General features: G+C 39.8%; 1 long non-coding RNA gene across 1 annotated transcript in view; it reads left to right on the top strand.

Moving 5' to 3' along the window:
- Positions 1–872: 872 nt before the first annotated feature.
- The window catches only part of LOC142361360 (uncharacterized), a 28598-nt gene continuing 13897 nt past the window's right edge, over positions 873–15573 (top strand). Inside the window, exon 1 of the long non-coding RNA XR_012763943.1 lies at positions 873–983. This is a non-coding gene — a long non-coding RNA (uncharacterized LOC142361360). The remainder of the gene's footprint in view (positions 984–15573) is intronic.

Here is a 15573-nt window from a genome sequence, read left to right on the forward strand (position 1 = left end):
TTAACACAATGGCACTTGCAGTAGTGGAAAATGCAAACTATTAATCTTAAGAGTTACATAAGCTTCTGTACTTGATTAAAATATTCTGAAAGCACTTTGGCACAACACTAAACAACAGAATGAAAAGGTCAAAAAAAAATTTTTTACTGGTTGGTTCATTGGCAGGCTGGTTCAATAAATCAAAATTAGGAGTCTCAATGGAGAGTGTTGGAGGGAAATAAAAATTCTATAAAGCTGCTTTGCCATCAACGTATTAATACATACTAACTAAATCCTGTACTAATGGGCAATACAAATAGATTATCTTTTGTATTTACATTTCTAATTAGTATTAAGCCTGAAGTAAGTATACACTGCTTTACGTGGTAGTCTACTAAATGTGAGGTAGGCATGGGAACTGGGACCTACGACTAGCCCATATATAGGCAAACAGAACAGCAGTGCCTTGTGCTGCCCACCGAGCACTTTTCACACCACCAACAGTCACAAGCATGTTTTCTTTTTTAAAAAGCTGTACCTACTTTTGAATACCGAAAGAACATGCGTCCTGGTTTCGGCTGGGATAGAGTTAATTTTCCTCCCAGTAGCTGCTGTGTTTTGGATTTGGTACAAGAAGAATGTTGCTAACACTGATGTTTTTAGTTGTTGCTAATGCTTCAAGGACTTTCTGTAGTCCCATATTGAGCTAACGAGCAGGTGTGCAGGAGCTGGGAGGGAGCACAGACAGACAGACAGCCAAGCTGGCCAATGGAAATATTCCATATCATGGACGTCATGCTCATTTTATAAAGGGGGTCTGGCAGGGGACTGGAAGCCTTTTTTTAATTCTATTTTTCATTGAGTTCAAATTCTTTCTTGGCTGGCAGTTCAAACTTCTCTGGGTTTACAGTCTTTTTTGGGATTTTTACAAAATTCATGAAATCCGCAATTTCCAGGTTCTGCGATTTCTGCTCAGGGACTGGCTGCAAATTAGTCATCGGGTGGTGAGAAAATTTGATTGTGTATAGTTTGTTTTGTGTATTCGTTATTATTATCATTAGTAGTATTAGTATTATTAGTATAGGTATTTCTTGTGTTGTCTTATTAAACTGTCTTTTCTCAACCCATGGGTTTTACCTTTTGTTCATTTGTCCTTCCCATCCTGCCGGGGGGGGGGGGAAGCGGAAGGGGAAATGTCAGTGAGTGGCTGTTTAGGGTTTAGCTGCCAGCTGCTGGGTTAAACCATGACACCACGCAAAAGAAATAATGACACAGGAATATGAATTCAGAAAATAATTATTATGGAATCACAGTATAATTTAGTTTTTGAGAGACCTGTGAAGGTGTCTGCTCCAACCCTCTTGAAAGCAAGTCCTAATGCTGCACATGACCTTGTCCAATCAAGCTTTGAATATCTCAAAGGATGAAGATTTGACAGTCTGTCATGGAGAAAAAACTTTTCCTCTTATTTAATTGGAATTTCCTAGATTTCAATATGTGTCTGTTGTCCCTTCCCTTTTCCTGGTGCTCATCCAAAAAGAGTCTGGCTCCCTCACGTCTATGTTCTCCAATCAGGTAGTTCAGGACAGCAATATGACCTCTTGCTAGTCTTACACTATTACGGCAAAACAAATCCAGTTCTCTCAACCTCTTGTAGCGTGTCCTCCAAAGCAAAGTGCAGAGTTTATTTTATTACAGGGCTATAGGATTTACATCTCCAAGTCAATGCAGCTATAAAGGATTTGCAAGAGAATTAGAATGGCTGTTGTTCTGGAAGAATTTCAGATACGTTCACCCAAGCATGTGTCATAGAACAGGGGAGAAAATTCCCATTTCTGCCCCACCATGATGAATTGAGAGTTCTGACTGCACATTAATGAGTTCTGGTCAGTTCTCTGAAGCTGCTAATATGGGCCTATTATAATCTTGGATACATCTATGCAAGTATGTGCCAAATACTGCTGATAATGGCTATGCTACTTTATTGTCAAACTAGTGGCAATAGCTGGTCGCTAAATCTTAACCGGTCATTTATTGCAGCTGAAACAAGCCAGGAACACTACATTTTTAGTTAAATGCCTGAAAAGAAGAGACTAGAGATCCAGAAATACTTCAAGTAGGACAGGGGGATTGAGGTGGTAAGTGAAGGATTTAAGGGTTCAAAGAAGGATTTTAAAAAGAAAAAAAAAATTAAAGGCACCACAGGGAGCTCTAGACAGGAAGCAAAAAGACACAGACAGTCTTTTGTAGCGGGAAAGACTGTTGCAGTGGTAGGACCATCCAAGGTTAGTGAAAGGACAGTAGAAAAATTCCTTAGTGAAAAAAAGAACTGTGACCTTCAAGCATCTCTGCCTTTAACTATGGCATACAGGCTGAAAGAATTCTATAGCAAAAGTCTCCTTTAGATTAGGACTTCGCACCACCTTATAGGAAGTATCTGATGGAAGAAACTTCACTAAATCTGTTACAATATATCCTGCCACTACTAATGGGCGATAATCAATGCCTGTAAAGTAGGGTGAAGGAAACTAATGCACTGGACCACTTGTCTGCTCCTCCACTGCTCTTTAATCCATTAGATGAAGGGACATCAGGATTCAGTGGGTAAAAACTGAAGCTCACCAAATTGAAGCAAAAACATGTATTTTAACAAGTATAGTAACTAAACAGGGGAAGAGTTTATCGAGGGAATTAACTCTGTCACTCAAAGTTTCACATCAAGACTGGACATCCTTTTAAAATATATGCTTTAATTCCATACAGAACTCATGGCATCACTTGCTAAAATTACATGTCTATTTGAGGTTATGACAAGATTATGGTTATGGCAACTGATGTTCTTAGTTTGAAAGCCAAAAGTTGAAATTCTCTTCTGGTTCAAGTTACAGTGAATTTTTCCTTTGACTTCTTTTAGGGCAGGATTTCAAGAGATATCTGCAGAACTTTATTCCTGAAAATGCTGGGCTGATTTCTATCACAAGTAGAAACTGATGATGAAATTAAAGGAAAATATGTCCTCACCTAAGCAAATGACTTTACTGTTGAATGCTTATTCCAAAGAGCTTTGAAATAAACAATGCTTATTAACAGAGATTGGAAGGAAAGTCAGAGTGAGAAAGAGAGATTATCTGTAAAACATGCAAGAAAAGAGCCACATAAATCTGAATGAACCATAATGCAGAAAGGTATTTGTTCCATTAACAGATATTACACAAGTATTAAATAAAAACTTGCAGTTATTAATAAAAAAGGCTATCTGACTGCATGCCAAGCCAACACTATTTCTTGTTTCCCGATTCACATCCTCTTTACAAATATTTATTGGTTTAAGCTCATGGTTTGTTCACTATAGGTGTTGTATCACCACAATTCTGGGAAGCCTCAAGCTGATCTGAAATCAAAGATTTATCTTCTGGTCAGAAGAAATGCTCCTAAATATGTGCCATTTCCTAACAGGTCATGATAGGTCTTTAATTGTTGTCGGAGTTTTGTTTACTATGGTGTCACTGCATTCCGTGTTTCCAGACCAAAAAACAGAAAAGATTCATACCAGTATAATCTGAACTTCTGGTGCATTATACATAATAAAAATTGACTAATACAGCAAAAAAATTGACTGGGACTGTCATTAGAGACTTATTGCAATGCAGAAATTGTTATCCAGAGGGACCTTGAAGGGCTTGAGAGGTGGGCCTGTGCAAACCTCATGAGCTTGAACAAGGCCAAATCCAAGTTCCTGCACCTAGGTCAGGGCAATCCCAAGCACAAATACAGGGTGGGCGGAGAATGGGTTGAGAACAGTCCTGAGGAGAAGAACTTGGGGGTGCTGCTTGATGACAAGCTCAACATGACCCAGAAGTGTGCACTCGCAGCCCAGAAGGCCAACCGTAACCTGGGCTGCATCAAAAGAAGAGTGGCCAGCAGGGCGAGAGAGGTGATTCTGCCCCTCTACTCCACTCTGATGAGATACCACTGGGAGTCCTGAATCCAGCTCTGGAGCTCTCCACAAGAGAAAGACACAGACGTGTTGGAGCGGATCCACAGGAGGCTACATAAATGATCAGAGGGATGGAACACCTCTCCTGTGAGGAAAGGTTGAGAGAGTAGGGGCTGTTCAGGCTGAAGAAGAGAAGGCTCCAGGGAGACCTTATAGCAGCCACCCAGTACTTAAAAGGGGCTTATAAGAAAGCTGGAGAAAGACTTTTGACAAGGGCATGGAGTGACAGGACAAGGGCTAACAGCTTCAAACTGAAAGAGGGAGTATTTAGATTAGATTGAAGAAAGAAATTCTGTACGATGAGGGTGGTGAGGCCCTGGCCCAGGTTGCCCAGAGAAGCTGTGGCTGCCCCCTCCCTGGAAGGGTTCAAGGCCAGGTTGGATGGGGCTTTGAGCAACCTGGTCTACTGGAACATGTCCCTGCCCACGGCAGGGAGGCTGCAACTAGATGATCTTGAAGGTCCCTTCCAACCCAAACAATTCTATGACTTTATGAAATAACCAAGTCACATACATACTGAAAAACCCGAAAGGACAAAAAACATGATAGAAATTAAAATTTGGCACCTTACACAATCAAATTGAAGGTGTTTTGTTTTGTTTTTTTTTTCTCATTTAATCATGGCTTGAGTCATATCCAGCAGATAGTAAGAAGGATCATGACCAGTTTTCAACACTGAATCTAAGATGTGTTATTAAGCCCTTTGAATGAAAGCTGTAGTATGATTCTCACTCCTGTACAGTGTTAGAAATTAGTGACTAAGTTCTTCATGTCACATGCACAAGTATTTAAAAAATAAGGTAGACTATTACTGCCTTACTTTTCCCATGTTCCCAGCTATTTGTCAACTAGAATAGATTAAATAGTATTAAACAGTTGTTTCAAGTCCCCTTTTTTCTGTTACGAAGCATGTACCAGAAGATTGACAGGGTTTCACATAAAATAAACTTGTCTGTTGACCGGTTTAATCTATGAGCTGGACCGATGGTAAGGGTTACTATCTCAAAGTACCAAATAACTTTGAGATATAATTGAAAAAATATGCCCTTTAGTGAATTCATTATCTCTCTAGCCTTCTGCTTTCTTTCAGCTTTTAGCATATATATGCATTTCCCTAGGGTTAAGCTAATGCATTTCTCAATTCTTAGACTGCTTTAACAACAAGAATCGAAGATGATAACAAAATGAATTCCCAAACCCATTCTGAAGGACATGAGTTTTGAATTTTAAGTATTTTGTTGTTTCAAGGTGAGAGTTATAAACAGTACGTTCTGAATCAAACCAAATAGCTTTCAGTTGTGAAATGCCTCCATCTTCTCTTCTCAGCCACTAGTGAAAATAAATAATTTTATACTTGTGTCACAAAGAGCTAATCAATGACAATACCTTTCAGAAAATTAACTAAGAGCAAAGAACCCTGAGAAACCACTAGCTATTTCAAATGGGGCATAATGCTAGGGAGTTATCAATCTTAAAATGTGAAAAAGACTTTAAAGAACACCGAGAACATGTATTTATACTTCTTGCTGTCAAATATTTTGGATTCCTGTCAAGCCTTTCTGTGATATTTTAAAAACATAGAAATTGGAAAGCAAATAGTAAATGGCTGACTTGTCGGATTAATGATGCCAAGTCTTGGTGTCTTGGTAATACTGCACTTTTTCAGATTTTGAAATCTCAAATATTTCCCAAGGAAGTTGTAGTTCCTTGTATGTGTTTACAGACATGAGGCTTGATTTTCTTCTTAACCTGTCATAGACCCTGATAAAGCTCCAGTATTTTACAGGTGACAAAGTAAAAACCACTGGTTTGCTCTAAAAAATACATGAATTGAAATGACTGATCTGCCTTGGGTGACCTCTGGAATTCCTCTGACTTTAGGTGGATAAAATTTAGAATATTCTATAATTTAGTCATCTAGGCTTCTTCTAGTGTGAAGAGAGACCTTAGGATATTTCGAATGAAACTGTCTTCTTCAGGTTCCTAAACTGGATGTTTCAAAGCCTAACAGAATAGCTTGTGCTAAGACACCAACACATTTAGATGGCTAAAGCAGGTGAAGCAAATCTCATTTTTTAAGTGCTTGCACAAAACTACTCATGATCTACAAAATAAGAATGAATTTACACTACAATTCAAAACCTTTTCATACAAATAAAAGCCTTGAACTGCTTTAAATTCAATGGTTTCACAAAGAAAAACAAAAATTCTTTGTGTACTGCTTCATCTGTTTATCTGTAGGGTATTATTTGATATGAAAAAAGCTGTCAGTGCTTCTGGGAGCTGAAAAAAGTCACTAAATTTTTTGATAGGCTCACAAAGGACATAATATCTAAAAATGACTAAAAGAGACCCGAGCTTGTACTTCGAACAAACCCATGCACTGTTTCTGTGAGGTCAATGTAAATAATCTTAACTATTTGTGATTGTAACAGAATTGTGGAGTCTTTGAAGACTTTTTTACTCAGGGTAAACAAGGCTTTGTTGAATAATATCCTGTGCTACAGCACGGTACTCAATTCTTACAGGTGGCAAGGCTTTGTGCTTATTGGAGATGGGCTGTCTTAGAGATCATGCCAAGATGAACTCGTACACATCTACTCTACCAGTAAAAATTAGTTGGTTTTTAAGAGTAAAACCACAATGTGTTAGGGAGAAAAATAATTTCTTGATTAAGGCACTGGAATAGTATAAAAAGCAGGATTCCATTCCCATAGCACATCTACTTTTTAAGTCAATTTCCAATGATTTTGAAGACACTACCAAGTGAAAAAATGAGAAGAAAAGCATTACTGTGGAGATAAAATTCTGGAACACCTCGGTTAACTGCTGGAAAGACATTAAAATTTTTAACCTTACCTTACAGAAATCAAATTTCAGACCTGTCTTCATAAGAAAAAAGTATGCAGGATCAAAAGAGAACTCTGGCTCCATCAAGTCTAGCACTTACTTGTTTTTATCAGAGACTACTATACTGGGTAATTTCTACCTAAAATTACCAAATTTTATGTTAAAATGAGTTATGGTGTTTGCCTTTTATATACCTCAGTAAAAGCCTCAGGCTGATTCTGTTGATAGTTAGCAGCGTTCCTGTTTGTAGTACAATTTATTTATAACAAGTTTATGTTCTGCCAACACCGCCTGGTTGCTGATCGAGCTGTACAGACTGCTTAGAGGTTTGGGCTCTGAACTGGGCTTGTAGGCTGGCTTTCTTCAGAACAAAGCTCTAATTCCTGACCTGATGAAGTTAAAAAGAGAACTAGCATTTTTTTTTTAAGTTAGGTCTTTTGGAAGGTAAGAGATACTTTTTTTTTTTTTGTATAAAGGATCAGATACTGAAGAAAGATATTTAATATAACATGGTTTATTGTTTGATTGATTCAATCAACGCAATTAAAGTTTGTACAAAAAACTTCAAAATGGGCAGATATGCTGCTAGGAATGTTAGTGAATGAATCAGAGTTTGGTCAAACGTCTGGGAATCCAGGTTATTTCCAAACAACAGCCATGCCACTGAGATCACATTAACAGGCTAGTAAAGACACCAGTAAATTTTTTTCTCATGTTTTTATAGATGCTACCTGAGCCAGTCTTCATTTATATGGAACTATCCTTTGTTAATTAGAACAATTCTTGCCAGCAGACTTGCAGTTTCATTTCCTTTTTTTATTCCAAGATGCAGGTTATCATGTCTCCCCTCTTGAACACATTGAATGCTTTCAGTTGATAGATAAAATCTATTATTCTGCGGAGTGTAATTCCCTCTCGTTTCCATTGTGTCTATCCTTTAACAAGGTAATAAATATCAGTTAGGTACTCAGAGGGGGACCAGATATGGAAGTCAAGCTGAGTTTCACTGTCCAGAGGGAAACAAGGTGACTTGGAGGCAGTGAGGGTCAGACTCATGTGGGTCTGCTCAGGGCTGCTTGCTTGATCTCCCTGATTAGGGACCCGGGCTCTGCATTTGCTTTGGATTTACGTCTCAGCAGCACAAAGGACAAGAGCTGTGAGAGCAGCAATGGCAGCAGCAGGGGAGATGGAGAGATCGCAAGGGGCAAAAACGAGAGCCACAGAAAGCTGAGATGAGATGGGAAATGCCTGAACCGGTTTAAAAAAAAAAAAAAGAATCTATGTGTGGTGTGAGCCAACAGCTGACCAAATGATACTTCTTGCTTTTATAGAAAGTCTGTGCTATTTTCATTTTTTAAAATGTAACCTTGTCATTGTAATTAACTGATTTAAAAAAAAATACAGCTCAGAACATATAATCTAGTAGACTTTCTGTTTGAACAACAGCTATGGATATTTGTGGAATTTCAGGAAGAGGGCAACAACTGCAGAGAGATCGCGTGTCGCTTCACCTGTTCTTTATCATAGATTTAAATGTGATGAGAGAGAGACAGATGCTCTAAAGAAACTCATTTCTCCTTTCTAAATGAGTTACAATTCACCACCAACTGAGCAACAAAACTGCATAAACCAAGTTCATCTCAACCGCAAGCAGTTTATTAGCTTATAACTATCTTCATGAGGCACTACGATAATAGAGTTGTTGGGGATTTTTAATGTATTTCATAAACTTGAAAAGGCTGTTGGCTCAGTTAACATTTTGTAGGTGACTTGAGTAACTGATCAGGCCACAATAACTCTACCACTTTCTTATTTCTCCTTATCCATACTGAAGGACCTGTGAAAGACTTGAAGAAGAGACGATAGAGCAAAAAGGAAGGAAAGGGAGGGTACAAATACAGGGAATCAATCTTCATGGGACATTTACACAGGGGTTTTGTTGCTGTTCTGGAATGAAGCTGTAAAGTACCACACAGCAAATTATGAGTTAAAAAATATTTAATAACAATGTACGCAATTATTTCCTTCCAGCTTATGAGCTAAGACTCATAAGAAAAATGTCTTCTGAGAAAAATGTCATGGAATTTTGCTGGGAGACAACCATAATGTGAGTACTCCAGTGGGTTAGATGAAAAGGCAGCTGCCAGTCTTGGCATTCAGTAAGCTTTAAGTGCCTGGATTTGTAGCTTTAGACAATATCCTGTAGAATTCCTGTAGAATCCTTTCACCATGCAATATCGGAAGGGTTTTTTTGTGTATTATTGCATCACATGGCACCAGAATGGTTCCAGTTTGGGTCACTGGACAGACTGGAGACCTCAGAGCCGTAGAACAATCACCTGCTACTTTAAATGCCTCAGTGACAGACAGCTGTAGGAGGTCGTTTTCCATCACATGACCAATAACTAAAATAAGAAGAAAAATTTTCCTTGATGCTGGGATTTACGGATGCTGGCTGACAAAAAAATGAAGGTGAAGAAACCTGGAGCTTTTCTCAGCCCAAAAGTTCCTATCACTGTCTGTGTTTGTACTTTTTCCTGGTAATAGAGTCATAGAATAGAATCACAGAATAGCTTGTGTTGGAAGGGACCTTTAAAGGCCATCTAGTCCAAACCCCCTGCAAGGACTAGGGACACCTTCATCTTGGAGCCCTGTCCAACCTGCCCTTGAATGTTTCCAGGGATGGGGCATCGACCACCTCTCTGGGCAACTTGGGCCAGGGTTTCAACCACCCTTGTTGTAAAAAATTTAGTCCTTATATTTAGTACGAATTGATTGTCTTTTAATTTAAAACCATTACCCTTTGTCCTACTGGAACAAGCCCTACTACAAAGTTTGTTCCCATCTACCTTATAAGCCCCCTTTAAGTACTGAAGGTAGAGTAAGGCCTCCCTACAGCCTTCTCCTCTCCAGGCTGAACAGCCCCAGCTCTCCTAGCCTTTCCTCACAGCAGAGGGGTTCCAGCCCTTGCATCATTGCTGGGGCCTCCTCAGGCCCCGCTCCAACAGCTCCAGGTCTGTCCTGTGCTGAGGGCTCCAGAGCTGGATACAGGACTTCTGGGGGGGGTCTCACCAGAACAGAGCAGAGGGGCAGAACCCCCTCCCCTGCCCTGCTGCCCACGCTGCTGGGGATGTAGCCCAGGGCATGCTTAGCCTGCTGGGCTGCAAACACACATTGCTGGCTCATGCCCAACTTTCCACCCACCAGTACCCCCAAGTCCTTCTCAGCAGGGCTGCTCTCAATCACTTCATCCCCCAGCCTATACTGATACCAGGGGTTGCCCAACCCAGGTACAGGACCCCAGCAATTTGCCTTGTGGCTCATAACCATGCACCTCTCGTCTTCCATTCCCACCTTTTATAATGTCTTTTTCAAGATATACCTACAGTTATTATAATTCCCCCCTCTTTTTTTTTATCATTCTACATGTCATTGTAATACTTTTTTTATCTTTCTCATGGGTTTCTGTTTTTGCTTCGCTCTTATTTTCCGTATACCTCCGTACAACACTGTTCACCTTTCTATTCCTCACTTCTTAATAAGCCAGTCATTGCTTTCCCCCCGCCATGGTTCTTAAGCATTTCTGTGCAAATAGATTATTAATTCTGAATTTTAGTGATTCTTGTGATGAAAGTTAGTTGCAATAGATGTAATCCTTGGACTGATATAGCCCCTCAGATTTGTAATAAGGTGGTAGATACAACGCATAATGGCTCATCAGTATTTACACGATATAATATGTGATCCAGACTAGAAAGGTTTGTATATATTACCAAATTCCCAAAAGCTTACTCCGAACATGTACAATCTTTGATTTTCAAATATGTGTTTACATATATACATATTTAGAAAATTGTAAAGACCTTTACCACTGCCCTTGACAACTGGACACCTTTCAAACTTCTGGTCCTGTTGCAAAGATTGGAAGCACTAGTATTTCTGTGTGATCGGACTGTAAGCATCTCTTTTAAAAAAAACTTCCACTCCTTTCATCCTCTCAGTCTTGTTACTGGAGAACATTGAACTGGATTATTTGAAACTTTCAAAATCATGTGTCCTGTGAAGCAGACATCTGACAGGGGATACATTATCTTGAATAGTTTAAGCTTTATAAAATTATAAGTCTGTTTTAAAGTCTTACAAGTTAAAGTATTAAGCTACTTTGTTTAGTTGTCCTCATCAAGGAACCCCATATCAACCTGCTGTGTGTTTCTTTTCTCCTGAAATGTCCGTCTCTAAGGAATGCAGACAACATATTGCCACTGATATACTATGTCCAAGCAGTTCCAGCTGTCTCAGCAGAACTGATTCCTTCTTGTTTCCATGTCGATAAACCATTCAAGTGCTTCAATACCTGTGCACCTCCTCAGAGTTTGAAGGCAGACCAAGCGACATGTTTTGTTCCACACCAGAAACTTAAATTTTTTTTTAGTCAACTTTTTACATCCTGTTCTTTAATAAATCTAGTGAAAACAGTCATCTCCTATATATCAAAGAAACTATTTATCTTTCATGCAACCATGCAAGCAGCCTCCAAAAATCCTAGTTAAAAAATGCAACGAGTCAGATTGTGCTCTTTTTAAGGGAGAATAGGATTTAGGTTCTGTTCAGTGTACAGACAAACAATTTTTAAGAGGACTTGACCTTCCTGAATACAGCGGCTAGCAACATCTGTGTGAAATACTCACCAAGCTGACAAACAGAGCAGAGTCGATAAACTCTAGTTGGGACTTCGCGCAGTTGTAATGATGCCTGGTAGATTAATGAACAAGCAGAGCGAGCGGAGGGAGTATTTCCTCTCTGGAGCACGCAGGCTACAGATTCATCTTTTAGAAAACAGAGCAGTGTTTTCCTTCATGTTCTCCCTAGAGGACGGAGAAAAATATTTGCAGGCATGACTATGTTAACAAGAAGGTAAGAACTGATGACACTAGAAAAAACAGCCCTTTTCCTCCAGGCCTCAGAAGAAAGTCTGTTTCATCACAAGCTCAACTTAGGAGCAATATATATACTTTTTACCTAGAATCATGACTGTTTATTTCTGATTTCTGTACAAGAGCAGTAGGATTTATTTCTTGGCACTGAAAAATTATTTCTTGGCACTATTGGATCAGGTTGAGCAACTTTGTATCTATGGCTAAGGATGAAATTGTTACAGAGAGACCTGGCAACTCCCATGAACCTATCACCCTCTGGCAGTTAGCAATAACCAGCAGAAAATAATTAGTTAATTGGGTGTCTGTGGCAAGGTGTTGGTGGAATGGGGCTGCAGGGAAGCCTCTGTGAGGAGAGCGCTGGGGCAGCCGGTTCCAGCCAGTTCCTGCTGGTTTTGCAATGACCCCACTGCAGGACACAGCCATGCCCATCAGCCAAGCTGGTGGCATCTCTGGGAAAACATACTGTAGAAAGAGCAGAAAACATTGGTCAGGTCAGCCAGGGGAGGAGGGGGAAACAGGTGAGAAACAGTGCTGCAGACACCAAGGTCTGAGAAGGAGACAGGGGAGCAGGTGCTCCAGGTGCTGTGTCGTGGTTTAACCCCCACCAGCGACTCAGCACCACACAGCAGCTCGCTCACTCTCCCCCCTGATGGGATGGTAGGAGAATCAGAAGGGTAAAAATGAGAAAACTCATGGACTGAGATAAAGACAGTTTCACAGGTAAAGCAAAAGCCACACATGCAAACAAAGCAAAATATAGGAATTCAGTCACTACTTCCCATCGGCAGGCAGGTGTTCAGCCATCTCCAGGAAAGCAGGACCCCATGCTAGCTAATATGAAGAAAATTAACTGTCTTAGTCAAAACCAGCACGCGCTGGAGCAAAGATTCCCCTACCATCTGTGGAGGAGATAGTAGTGGAGCAGGTAGTTCCCTGCACCCCAAGTAGATATGTCCTTTTTTCCTCACTACCTGAATCTATTTTAAATTGCAATAAATTAAATTAATGTTACTCAAGTTGAGTCTGTTTTGTGTAAGACAATTTTATAAGTGATCTCCCTGTCTTTATCTTGACCTATAAGCATTCTGGTTGCTATTTCTCATCCTATTTTATTCCCCTGTCCTACTGAGGAGAGGAAGGGAGTGAGCAGCTGGCTGGGAGTGTAGCTGGTGGCCAAGGCCAACGCACCACAGGTATAGTCCACTATACTAACTAGGAAATGTCAGCCTGTACACTAAAGGTATACAGTGCTAGTTATTGTCTTTGCTGATTTGATCAAAATTAATACTCCAGCATGTTTAAGGATGGATGCATGTGAGTACATGCCTTTGGATATGGCATGGGGAATTCTCTTTATGCTTATCCATACAGCTCAGTTCAGTCCCACAGGCTTTACAGTTTATTACTCACAGAAGGGGAAATGATGAGGCATGGGCAGGCCATGGTGCAGGGGTGGCTGCATTTCCTCATCCTACTACAAAATCTTCATGACTGCAGGTCATGAGACACAAACCTCATTCCTCAGGGAACTGAGGGAATGAGGAGATCTTTGAACTTGGCCCAAAGTTAGGCACGAAGACTGGACCTCACTAGTATCAGTTTCAGTAGGCTGGATTATTTGTTCCTACAGCTGGTGTTCAATTACCTCACAGCCACTGTGCCAGCACAACCTGTCCACAAGTAGCATGATGTGGCTGTAATGGGAAAGAAAGCCTTGAGCTCTATGAAAGGCTCTCAAGCCTCTGTATGGTCCTGCTGGCTTGAAGTGAGAAAATCTGGCTAAGCATGCAGACACTAAGTTCACACTTGAATTTCTGAATTTTCACTGCTCAAAGCTTGACAGGAAAGTTTAATTACAGTTACTTTTCAGACGTGGCTCAGTTTTTCTCAGTCAATCCATCAGTATCTTGCAACCCACTCTAATGGAAGTTGCTGTGAAGCAAATGCTGGTGGAATTTGTACTGAAGATGTCAGTGACAATCACACTATGATGGTAATCTGAAGTGAAAAGGGGGTGGCGCTGAGGGAAAAAAAATCCACAAAATCCCACTGTCTATCCTTGCACAGGGATTTAAGGGAAGTCATACATAGCATGGAAGTAACATTCCCCCTTTGAAAATTAATTAGAAGGTTCTCCATCATTCTGCTTATCCTTGCTACGAGACAAAAGCTGCTGGATTAACAATGTGATTTTAAGAGGTGTGATACATTAAAAAATGATGAGAAAACCCAACCCCTGCTCAGCCTGGTTCAGTGTGGATGTACCACTTAATTTCAGGTCTTTCTACTGAGTTGTATTTATTCATCTTGGCTTTAGTAATATCGCTCTATTTCTTTGGAAGTTGTATCTACAAGTCTAGTTATGAACCTGGGCTGTGTTATACACAAACAGAAAGAGACAAAACAGTTTTTGTTCTCAAGAGTTTACGAATCAAACCTAGAGGGTGATTTGATAATTATAGCAAAGTGGTTTTCTTTCATCTATATTGCTTTGGATCCGTTAGGTTTCAAAACACGTTACAGTTCTCAGCTAGCTCTAAACAAAATCAGATTCAGCTGAATGCTTGCATGTTTAAAGGTTATCCAAATTTGGCAAAAACTTGATAATACGAAACTTTGAATTGCCAGCAATCTTCTAAAAGTGGATAACCGTATTCTTTGAATGCTTTGGCTAGTTTCTGAACATTCGTCCAGACATATGTTCTTCAAACTCTGCTCCATTTGGTCTTACTGTGAGTCAAAACTGTGACGTTCTCATAGTGTAGCAAGCAGCTGTGACCTACTGTTTTCATTGTATAATATAAATGTACATGGGATAATTAAAGGCTATAATAAGTGAGGAGGTGTATATTGGCTGTGCTATATTTTCTTCAGCCCAGAATAGAATCTGAACAGTCTTTTGCTGCGCAAAAGCTATTAAAATCCAAAACTTGCTAAGGTTTAAACAGAATTGTTAACTTTTCACAGACGTCATTGACTGGCCATTGCAAATTGTTGAAACCCAGCTGATTAGGCATTTAGACAATCAATGGCATAATGATTGGAAACAAATGATGAGGAACCAATAAAACGCATATGCTTAGAAACAAATGACTTGTAAAGACTCTAACTCATACATGTCAGGTAACTTCGTCATGAGGAGTGTAAGCTGTGACCTCTGAGTGCCATGTGGTAATCTAGCAACCAAGAAGGTAGCAGAGGCACAGGTCTGTCTTTGATGGACCACCAAGAAATGATGGGATTGTTTGTGTAACTTGCTGGAGCTTGAAGCCACAACGTGACTTAACTCTTGTTGTTTCCGATGTCAGCAAACCTCTCAATTGCACTCTTATCCTATGTAGAATTCATAAACCTACATGCCATGTTATAGCATAATACCCCACAAAACCTGGCAAGTTTTCTCTTAGCTACCCTTTCTTTTCTTCCCACTTCTTTTCAAAAGATGTATTTGAATGTGTCCCAGCAATTAAGAACCATTTCTATTCTTGGAATGGTATTTGAGTGAAGTTAAAAAGTCTGTAAGACTGGTGGATCTCAAGAGTGGGAAGAATATTTATATGTGAAGATAAAAATAATTTTCCTCCCAATAATTATTAAAAGAAACAGCAGACAGATTGTCGCATTTCATTTTTTGAATGAACAGTTTGTCTTTGCAAAAAGTTTTCCAGCAGTAATCAGAGACATTACTGAAACAAAAAGAAAAGCCAAACACTTTCTATCCAGCTCAACAGAGAAGCAGTCATATCTTTTTTACATCATAAAAAATCTGCTGAAAATGGACACTCCTGCTTGAGGTGCCTAAGCAATGTG

The sequence above is a fragment of the Opisthocomus hoazin genome, chromosome 5 (assembly GCF_030867145.1).
Source record: "Opisthocomus hoazin isolate bOpiHoa1 chromosome 5, bOpiHoa1.hap1, whole genome shotgun sequence".
In the NCBI taxonomy this organism is placed as follows: Eukaryota; Metazoa; Chordata; class Aves; order Opisthocomiformes; family Opisthocomidae; genus Opisthocomus; species Opisthocomus hoazin.